The sequence below is a fragment of the Ruditapes philippinarum genome, unplaced genomic scaffold (genome assembly GCF_026571515.1).
Source record: "Ruditapes philippinarum isolate M1 unplaced genomic scaffold, ASM2657151v2 ctg1764_1_1_1_1, whole genome shotgun sequence".
NCBI classification, from domain to species: Eukaryota; Metazoa; Mollusca; class Bivalvia; order Venerida; family Veneridae; genus Ruditapes; species Ruditapes philippinarum.
The window spans coordinates 81,080-92,910 of NW_026857763.1; positions in this window are offsets into that span (position 1 = coordinate 81,080).

The following is an 11,831-nucleotide window of genomic DNA, read 5'->3' on the forward strand; positions in this document are numbered from 1 at the left end:
TTGCTTTTACGTACATAAAACAGTATTAACTTCTTTTGGTAATATTCAAGCATTGAAAAGAAACGTATCACAATTTATAATGATAAGAATAGACTTGCTGCATTTGTGTTAAGGTTCTGGATGCTGCACTTGAAGAAATTTTCATCGTGACATGCAGAACAAGGATATTCTTTAATTTAATATATGAATCCTATGCAGAGACAGGAAGTTTTTGACTGACCGGAAGTGACATAAAACTGTATTACAAATACAGAAAACACAGAACAATGGCTGGTAGCCGGTATACAGATGGTCATAATTATTACATGGAAAAAATGTGAGACAAATGTGCTTTGAGTGTCCTTTCTATTGTGTGTCGAACACATCTGAGTCATTTACAATTTGTCGCAAATATGAATGTTTAAGAACAAATCGGTCACACTTCGTGAGACAAATATGCTCCGAGACAAATGTGCTCCTACACTGCAAACTCAGTTCATGAAAGATAATGAGACAGTGCAGCACCTTGTTCACCCCATCTCCTCATTATCCTATGTATTTGTTTGCTTAAATACAATTTTTATTGTGCAACTGATGTGAACAAAGGAATTCTGCTCTGCAGTTTATGTCTTCATCATTTGAGCCGCGTCACGACAAAACCAACAAAATTGGTTTGCAACCAGCATGGATCCAGACAAGCCTGTGCATCTGCGCAGTCTGGTCAGGATTCATGCTGTTCGCTATCAGTTTCTTTACTTCTTATAGGGCCTGTAATCGAACAGCATGGATCCTGGTCAGACTGCGCGGATGCTCAGACTGGTCTGGATCCATGCTGGTCGCAAACACATTATGTTGGTTTTTTCATGACGCGGCTCATTTCTTCTCTCATTTTGACAAGTTTCCTGTTTCTTGTCGTGACCTTGAATGAATGTCTTTCCGAAAGTCACATGTTACTGAAAATAATCTAGAAATTTGCTGTTTGGTAATTTGGTAATTCAATTTATTAAATTATGCACGATGTCGTTTTATTGGTGGTTTAATAGAAACGAATGTCTTATATTTCACATTTCAGGATAGAAAAATCAAAATCAAATAGTAAATATAGATTGATTGTCTTTACTTATCAACGTTTTTGCTTACGCCGCCTTCATCAATCAATTGATTAATTGCATTATTTTCATATATTACATAAAATTTATGTCAATAGTATGATATTGCTTTTCTAACTTTCCACCTTTTGTTATCGATGTAATATACATAACACGATATAGAAACGTTACGAAGACTAAAACTAAAATAAACAAAAATGAATGGTTAAATTGTGGCATATCAATCAATCAATATTGTTAAAAACTATTTTATAATTCATATGTTTTGAATGATGCAATTCATCAAACACGATATTATCTAATCAAAAGTGGATTTAAAAAAAAAAAAAAAAAAAAATTCCGAAAATCGGAAAAAAAATGTGTTTACACCTGTTTGTAAAATCATTGAGTTCTGCCTAAAGGATCCTTTGTATAAAGTTTATAATCAATTCAATAAAAGCAAAGGGTTTTTTGTTCGTAATTGTACGGTATTGTCTGGTCTTAAGGGGGGGGGGGTGTATACAGACGTTCTTTTGAATCACTTTAATATATTTGTGTCTTTGAATCGGTTATAGGTGTAGGTCAGACTTGGAAGAGTCAGTGTATTATCTATTTAATTTTTAAGTTTGAACATGTTTCAACAGTCTCCGCTTAGATAATTCAAAATGTATCAGGCTGTTAAAGGTCACCAAGATCAACCATATTCTGTTATTCATTTCTGTCCTAAAGGAGCTATACAAATAGATTTCCTTTTCTTAAATAAATACAAGGAAAGAAAGAAGCTGGAGACTTATCCCCTTTCATTAGTTCTATTCCAAAATTTTAAAAAATGAAAACACAACTAAATATAAATATAGAAAATTTCTTTTATTCTGATTAAGTTAATAAATTATATCATCCTATATAACTGGTACATATTTAAACATCAACCATTTTTGTCAAAAACTGTGATTAAAACGTAAAGAGAATAAATTTTCCTTATTTTGTTCTGTATTGTATGTGTAACGAATAGCCATTTTCCCTGTACTTTATTATAACAAGAATACTTGTATATTCATTTGCAAGCACATTGTTGCCTGACCGAAAAAAATATATTTACTTTATATACTTGATTCTGATAATCGTGAATTACTGTCACAACCTCTGACTGTTATAAGACAAATAAATATAAATTGACGCTACAAAGACAAATAGATATAAATTGAAACTACATATTCCATATAGGCTATCAAACTATCAATCAATAAGTTCTGTATGTTGTAATTAAGTATGTAGAACACTGAAGTCAAATGTTATATATGTATACAATAATAATTCTTCTAAAACAATTACCAAACATATAATTCATTTTCAAATAATATGTAAAATATGAACTGCAAATGTTTATTCGCACTATAAGTAATCATTAAAATCTATGCATTTATTTCTTATTGAAACATTTGACTTACACTTTATCGAATATAGATTTCTCATTACCTCCCTTTATTTACATGAAATGTAAATTTGGATATTATATCTTTAATATAATGCTTTTTGAACTTATAATATTGATAAATCTTCATTTGAGCATCGGATTTATGATATAAAACCATAAAAATATTCCTCGAAACTTTATTATCGTGACTGTGATCTATCTACTTATGTAAAAAGGAATCTTGTGAACAAATAATTTGAAGTTTGAGAACAAGATAACAATCTTGGTTATATAATATGAATACACGCAAACGTAAAAAGGTAGATTCTAGTTTGAATAAATGTTAAGAATAGCATAAAGGGAGTGAATAGTTTCGAAATGTTAAGACAAAAATATCGGAAAATATCTAATTCACAACTTCAATAAAATGTAAATACTTATATACAGGAATATGAATTTTATTCTGATTGTTAAGAGTATTATTAAAATGCACAGCTAACAAAATTAATTAAAATATAAGTAATTAAAAATATAGTTCACAACTTAGAAAATTAGTACAAACAAAAGATAACGTTTGAAGTGTCGACTAAAAAGGTACCATTATTGAAATCGTTATTGAATCGATTAAAGGCGCTTCATAAGTTTTTGACATGACGAGACTAGGCATACTTTGCGAAATTTTTAATATCTTGTGTGCAACAATCCCTATTATTCTTTTTTATACACGTTTTTCCAGGATAAACATTCTATTGCCCAAACGGACAAAAAAGAGAAAAGCCTTAAGACAATTTTAGCTCAATCTGGCATATTCGCACAGAACGTTTTTTAATTTCGTTTTGAGTACATATCTTTATTATATATTTTTTCACCCCCTCCCGTTTAGAGGTTTACCCTTTATCTTTGACCGATTTTCAATTTTTATGTTAAAAGGCTGTTGTGTCTCAGTTGAGCTCTTTTAACATTGTTAATGGATATAAAGCCACCTAAATAAAAATAGTCCACGAAATAACGAAATAAAATGTACAAAAAATATTCAATCTTTTTCTATATATAAAGGTTTTATTTTCATTGAGTGGTACGAAAACACGCATATTCCAGAGGTGGTGGTAGCCATGGGTGAAATATGATATTTTTTGTATCACAAGATGAAAATAGTTCCCGTATATATAGAAAAAACTTCAAATTCTGCTAATTATACACTTTTTCTACATAAAACCTAACAACCTTAAATTTGTGTATTGACTGAATTAAGAAGAAAGTAGTTCGCCAGGACACCAATGAAAAGACGGAAAATATGTTTCACTGTAGTGAAAAATCAATGTGACAGTCAAAATACGGAAAATGAAAATACACATTTTATGCTATCAGTTATTCTCAATATAATGTACAATGTTTATACCTTGCTTACAAATATCTTGCTAACATTTAGAATTTCTTTGAATATCGTATTGACTTTAGTTAAGCATTACAATAATAAAAATAAAAAGTATAAGGTTAATGTTAATTCATTTCTGAAAGAGTACGAATGTAACATGTTACGAATTTAGTGATTAATTGATAAAGAAAACACTATTATACTTGTTTGTTTAATCTGATGCAGAAAATTCTACATATGTTGGACACCAGTCATAGCTTTATTGTCATAAAATAAGTTACAGAATAAAATTTTCTGCAAATAATGGCAAATAATAATTTATTTACTTATGTAAACCAAAGGAGTCAACATTAGCCCATTATTACATCTCGTTATTTTCATTTGTCGGCATTACCTTTGCGAAAGAAGTAGGAAATCATTAAACGTAATAGATTAGGTGTATTCTCCTTTTTTCGGGCTTTTTCAACAATTTCTGACAGTGCATCTTCATCGTATTCTGCTCCACATTCACAAATTGCCTTTACAAGCACATCTAATGTAGCAGACCCGGCATCCCTTTTCCAATCTTTCAACATCTGTTTGACACTTTTTTCTTGATCTTCTCCTGCTTTTTGACTTATGGCCTCTCTTCTGACATCTAATTTTGTGCCCAAAAGTTGCCATTTACCCAAAATTAGATGTGCAATTTTACCAATGAGCCTATCGCTTACCCTAGTTTTGGGTACATTTTGAACTGAAATTATTATTGAATTCTTTTAGCGATCTTAATCATTGTAAGGTAAGATGCCTTACGATTTATATCCGAGTTATACATAACGCTTAATAGAAAATTTCTTACGACAGAGACTGCAGCTTTATTGTGTCTGCTTTTGATGTTATCTTTAACTGTATGGTTAAAAATGGCATATAAGTATTTCTTTTGTGTTCTTTTGTATTTTAGACAATGCAGTACTTACATGCAGGATTATCATCACTGCTTGTCCTTCCTTAAAAAGAAATTTATTTCAAATGTTGAATAATATTTTGGGAAATTTTAAACGCTTTATGCAACAACGTAGTCAAACATCACTAAAATACCTAAATAAGACTTTTTGCTTCTAATTTTTTCAAACCCAATGTTTTTTTTTCTCAGAGTAAGGTTTTCTTTATAATACCTTTTTAAACGTTTTAATAAAAAAGGAAACTGTTAAGTTATAGACAACGGTCATGGGTCAAATGAAAAATTCAAGTGTAAATCCGTGGCTTATCAAGATTTTTGAGGAAATCCAACTTTTACTTCATCGTGTAAATTGTCATTTGTTCATTTTATAATAAATAAAAAAGATTGTGTTGTAATTACTTATATCATGTAATATATCTGTATGACCATTTTGTCTATAATAAAAAAAAAAATACTTTACCCGGTTCCTGCAAAGGTACAACCTCAGATGAAAGGGTACCAAAGCGATATTTTCCTCTTTTTCCGTCATCCCAACGAACCTTTAAATAAATTACGCTTATTAGAAAATCAGAAACTATATTATTCAGAAGCTTTAAAACATTTATTTTAGCTCGTCAGTTCAAAGAAAAAGTCAAGCTAATAATTATGATAATTGCGGCGCCGTTGTCATTTAGCAAAAATTTAAATTGAGTTTATTTCTCTAACAATTTAATCTATTTAACCCCAGGTGACCCATATTCAAACTTGACCTAGATATCACCGAAACAAACTTTCAGATAAATTTCCAAGATACTTGGATCAAATACTTTGATCAAAACAGTAGCAACAAAAGTGTTTATAAGATCTCTTTTATTTTTAGCTCCTGTGACCTTGTTTTTTATCCAAGATGGCCCATGTTCAAACTCATCCGAACAATTATCTAGACAAGCATCCTGACTTAATTTTATGATAACTGAGTCAAAAATGTGACCACTAGAGTGTTAACAAGGTTTTTCCATATTTGTGGTGTGACCTAGCTTTTTTTCAACACAGGTGACCCATATTAGAAATCGACACAGAAATCATCAAAACAAATTTAAGAGCAATTTTCAGGATAATTGGATCAAAACAGTAGCCACAAGAGTGTTAACAAAAGTTTTCTATTTTTAGCTCCTGTGACCTAGTTTTTCATTCGAGATAACCCATGTTTGAACTCATGTGAGCAGTAACCTAGACAAGCATCCTGACCAAGTTGATGATAAATGAATCAAAAATGTGACCACTAGAGTGTTAACAATATTTTTCTATTTTTTCATTCGAGATGATTCGTGTTCACACTCATTTGAGCAATTACCTAGACAACCATTATGACCAAGCTTGATGATGATCTAGTCAAAAATGTGACATCTAGAGTGTTAAAAAATTCTTTCTATTTTAGTTCCCATGAACAAGTGTATAATCCGAGATGAACGAAATATTTTCTGACATATAAATTAAGACTAAATTAAGGCTTTATGCAGCTTTATGTTTAATAAAGTCAGTTTTACCGCCAATCATTTGATATAACGATAATGTTATGCATTCGGTAAGAGAAGAAGGTAAACTATTTTGTGGTTGTTGTTGTTGGTGGTGTTGCTGTTGTTTTTTTTTAATTTATGATAACAAAGATGTTTTGCATTCAGTGATACCAGTACCTCAACCATTCTTCCGTGGAACCTAATCACTGTCCCCTGCACTTTGTTTGTTTCGCCAGTAAATCCTTCACCTGAATAATATTATATGATACAGGATAAACAACAACATTGTACAGGTACATTTATTCAAATGCCGAAGTTTTTGTTTCTTTCAACAATCAGCTTAATTTAAAGAAAACTTTCAGAAGAAGAATAAGCTTTCCATTTTGCTTTGTCATTTTCTTAATTTGATCAGTCAATTACATTTCGTTTTTGCCTACTCTTCAAACATGACAATTTTTTAATACTTTTGCAAACAAAATGTTCTGAAAATACACGTTGTCAGTACGATAACCTTTATCTATTACTAAATTGTGTTCCAAAATATGTTATAAAACTACTTAAAGTAACAATATACACATTTTTAGCTCGACTTTACGAAGTACATGTATATGGAGATCTGTCCTACCAGCCAGAAGTCTGAAGAGACTTCAGCGAACATCAAAATAAAAGTGAAATAAAGTTATGGAAGCCAGTTCAGAGGAATATGAGTATATATGAAGATGCATGTAAACAGATAGAATGAAGTCCCTATGTCTATGCACATTTACTGTATGGCCTGTTGACCTTGACCAAATAAATCTTAGATAGGTAGAATTCATAAAGATGTCTCTTTATACGAAGTTAAGTTGTAATATGTTATTTAGTATTGGAATGAGTGACAGACACAAGTCCTAAAGTAAACACAAGTTGTCAGAAAAGCCGGGATCCTATTAAAAATATAGGGATCCCGTATTTTGACCAGTCTAAGATGTTTTTTCAGATTAGCCGGGATCCTATTAAAACTTATAGATATCCTGGGAATTGACAGGTTCAAGAATATAGTTTTCAGAAAAGCCGGGATCGTATTAAAATATAAAGAGATCCCAGGAATTGACCAGTTCAAGAATATAGTTTTCAGAAAAGCCTGGGATCACATTAAAACATAAAGGGATCCCGGGATTTGACCAATTCAAGAATGTAGTCTTTGATTTTTCCAATTAATTAGGCATATAATTATAAGTATTGGGATTTCCGCATTTTAAGTTTGTTAATAAATACCTCTAAATATATTTATTTATAAGTTTGATTAATTTAACGTTTATTACATACAATAAAAAAACTTTTAATGTCCTTTCATTACGACAATAATCAACACAAATATAGTTTATTAGTTTTTCCTCTATATCTTATACGATCCCGGATCCCGGACCCCGGCCAGTAAATATATACACTAAATATACACCGCTAAAGGATAAAATGACCGGAAAAAAGGAAAAAGAAAAAAATGCACAGAACCAGATGTACACTTATGTTAATTAACCAAACGAAAACTTACTACAGAGGAACAGGTGAGATCGCTAAAACAAAAGTCAGTGTAAATATGATTTTTTGAAAAGAATTCATAAAAACAAACATTTTAATCATCATTATAATTTTTCGCTCAAAATAATACTTGCTGCTTTTTAAAAATGGCGTGAAAATTGAAGGTTTTTTTACGCTATGTAAGATTAAATTTGATTGGCTAAATAGTTTTGGATCCTAGCCCAGATAGATAATTTTTGTAGAAAGCTGGAAGCCAAGCTTCGATTAAATTTTTGGATGGATTCGGAGTTTTAGGTTGTTTTTCAGTAAAATCCTAATGTAATACCGGCAAAATCACTTAAAAAGCATGAAATAAAAAGAAAATTTATTTGTTTTACATATAAGATTGAAATATATTCCTTCGTAAACACCAGCTATTATATTTCCACCCGTGCCTACGCCACATGTGAAAATATTGCAACTTGTGTTCACTCATTGAAATTATATTTCAATATTACATGCAAAACAAACAAATATCCTCTATATCAGCAACATATTATGTGAAAAGGTTCATAATAGCACCAATTTTTTAAAAATTCATCTCCCTTGAACTTGAACTTGAATTTTCATTACAGATACTTTTTTACTGTTACTTTTTTATTACATAAGGAAACAGCTTCATACTTCAAATATATGTTCCTTATCATCAACCATAACTTATGTGATAAGTTTCATAACTCTAAGACCAATAGTTTCAGATTTATCTACCTTGAACTTAGAATTTTTCATATAAAATATCAATTTTTACTGTTACTTCGTTATTTCTTTAGGGATCAACTTCATACTTCAAATATATGTTCCTTATCATTAACCGCATGGTATGTGACAAGGTTCATAACTCTAGTACCAATATTGCAAGAATTATCTCCCCATAAACTTAGATTTTGTTACTTGAATTTTTTTTTTATTTTTCACTATAACTTCTTTAGTTTTAAAGGTACTTACCTCAAACTTCAAATACTTATTTCTTATCATCAATTACATCTTATTTGGAAAGGTTCATATCTCTTGAAGCAATATTTACAGATTTATCTCTCTATGAACTAAGGATTTTCTTTAAGAAATATTATAACAGCTTCACTCTTTAAGGTATCTTCTTCAAGCTTCAAATATATAATTCTTATCATTACGCTCATGTTGTGTGACAAGGTTCATAACTCTAGCGTGACTTTTTCCAGAATTATTCCCCTTGAACTTGGAATTTATGTTAACAAAAGTTATTTTTTACTATATAACTTTATACATAATTATACATTATTTATTTTTCTTTCATTGTTTTGTTTTCCTTACTGCCACTAGTATTATATTAGTAGAGCTTCGCTGTCTCCTGTGACAATTAATTGGTGATTGATTTACAGTTGATACTTGAAAATGTTTAGAATAAAATATGAATCTGCCTAAAATATAAAACGACTGTCCCACTCCTTATATACATTGCACGGTACATGGGCAGTAAATTCCGATGGACATTTACAGAACATATTTGGGGCTACATGTATTCTTCATCGTTCATGCGGAGAAATTAATATAAATTAAATAGAATAATGGCAAAATGTAAATTTTTAAGATTTCACATCACTCAACACCCTTGTATGAGCATAATGCTACTTTAAAATATTATTAAATAACACGCAATTCCTTTGATTACCACTATCAAATTGTAACACAGTTAATCTTTAGCTTTCGAAACCTTCATTACTCATAACAGCACATTGTCAAAAAATTCAAATAATTGGAGATTACGTGCATAATGTTATATCAGAAAAGATAAGATTTCCTCGTCCAAGACAAAAAACTTTTTGTAAAAACATTTTGAATTTCAAACCTGGGATCACCCTGCATCCAACGGCTAAAACCTTTCCTTTTGGAGGTATCCGATCTTGCATTTCTGCCTCGCGTACGTCTTCTGTCATGGTTTCATCCATTTTGTATCGGTAAACGTTTAGTATTCCCTTTTCTGGAGAGCTGTTATCGTCCCATTCTACATGAACCCAACACTGATCGCCGTCTTTGAAAAAATACAGCCGTATTTTAAAATGGTGTTCCTTATTCATACTTGAATAATAAGTTGCTTTTCTCATGTTTATCAGCTACATTACGAATATATATGTTTTGGAGAATCGTCATTTAGCTGTTTTGAACACTCTTTAGAAAATCGTTATAAAAAGAGTACCATTTATTATTGTAAGGGACCAAAACGATCAACGCCAAATTTCATTTGTTCTATCAATTTAATAGATTTATTAATAAATTAATTCATGATTATGTAATAATTTAATTCGAAACAGATCAATTTAGCTATATATTGATCAAGATTATAAAATTATTACCGCCACTGTCTATGGCATGGCCTATAATTGTCCCGTTTTCGCCTTTGTTTTGGTTTCCCCATGTCCAGTCATCCCCTTTCTCAACCCGTGTTCCTATCTTTGGATGTTTACCGTCATTAATTTCTTCATACAAGTTTACCAAACGGTCGCCTGCCATTGTTATTGCCGATCTCTATAATTAATGGAATAACTTATGGCTAAACGTTTAAGAAACTGCACATGGTAATAAGTTACAGTTTCTATATCCATTATTAAAAAGACATTATGCTCATTTCTTTCGCACTCGAGTTGAATTAAATTTCAAAAGTGATTGGCCAATAATTGAGAAATAAATATTTTAGGAACCACATAAATTATATATGGACTCTCAAACTCTGTGTGTCTGTTTTCAGTTTAATTTCCTGTAAAATTTACAGGGAATTACTGAATGGTTGTCAATGGAAAAGTAAAAATTTCATAGGTCATTTATGACTTGAAATATCTATAGATAATTTACCATTTGATGTACATCTGGACCAATAACTTATGTGCAAATCTGACAATTTCCTCACCATGTTTTTAGATAAAATATGTTTTGCTGTTCAACAACTTCTACTCAATCGAGTTAAAAAAATGCATACAAAATGATATACAAGTTAATTCTTAGTATATTTCTTAATTATAATTGTAAAATTTTCACTTGAGAATGTCTCACTCGATCTTTATTTCAATTTTTATTGTTTTATTTACTTATTTTTTTTATTTTTTTTTTATATTCAATGTTTTTGACCTCAGTGGAGTTTTTTTAAATTATTACCGAATTCTCTTCGTCATCACTTCGAACAAAACGCTGATCGCCTTCTTTCTTTGCCTGAAAATTGCATATGACCTGATGTTACTAGTTTCATCAGTACTACCATACAGGAATACAGATATATTTAATATTTCTGAGGACGTTCAAATATAGTCGTAAACAGACATTTTCAAATTCTGAGATAGTTGATCTGTTTTATTTTTTAAAGTGGCTTTGACGTTTTTATTTCTCTTTCATAAGCATCTACACTTTAATGAATTATCAACCTCTTACTCTTAAAAATAGCCAACGCATGGTCGATCCACGGCATAAAAAGGAACTAACTCAATTTTAGAAAATTTGGTTGGATAACTTGAAATAATCGACATTTTACTTTAATATTAGTTTATATGATAGCTATTTATGTATGTTTCCCGGCACTACTATCAATATGTATTCACAGAAAGTCAGTGTATACACTATATAGTCTAGTTTTTATCAGAATCATAATGCTTGATCAGAAATTCGTGCTAATTAGTTTTAGGCGGGCTTTATATGCTAAGTGTGACTCTATGTAATGATTGAATTTATCGAATAAATATTTTTTGCAGTATACAATAAATATATTAAATTAAACAATATATATTTTCAAATATCGAACATAGATATAGAAAAATATCGCACATAAATATTTTTATGATGAACAAATATTCAGTAGGATTGAATAAATATTATGGTATAGAATATAAAATTAGTTATACAATACAAATATTGGATAAAGACCAAAAAATAGATTGATTGAATATTGCAAAGTTTAACATGATATATCAGTGTTAAAACAAGGAAATAACTTGGATCATCTTTTGTCACAACAATA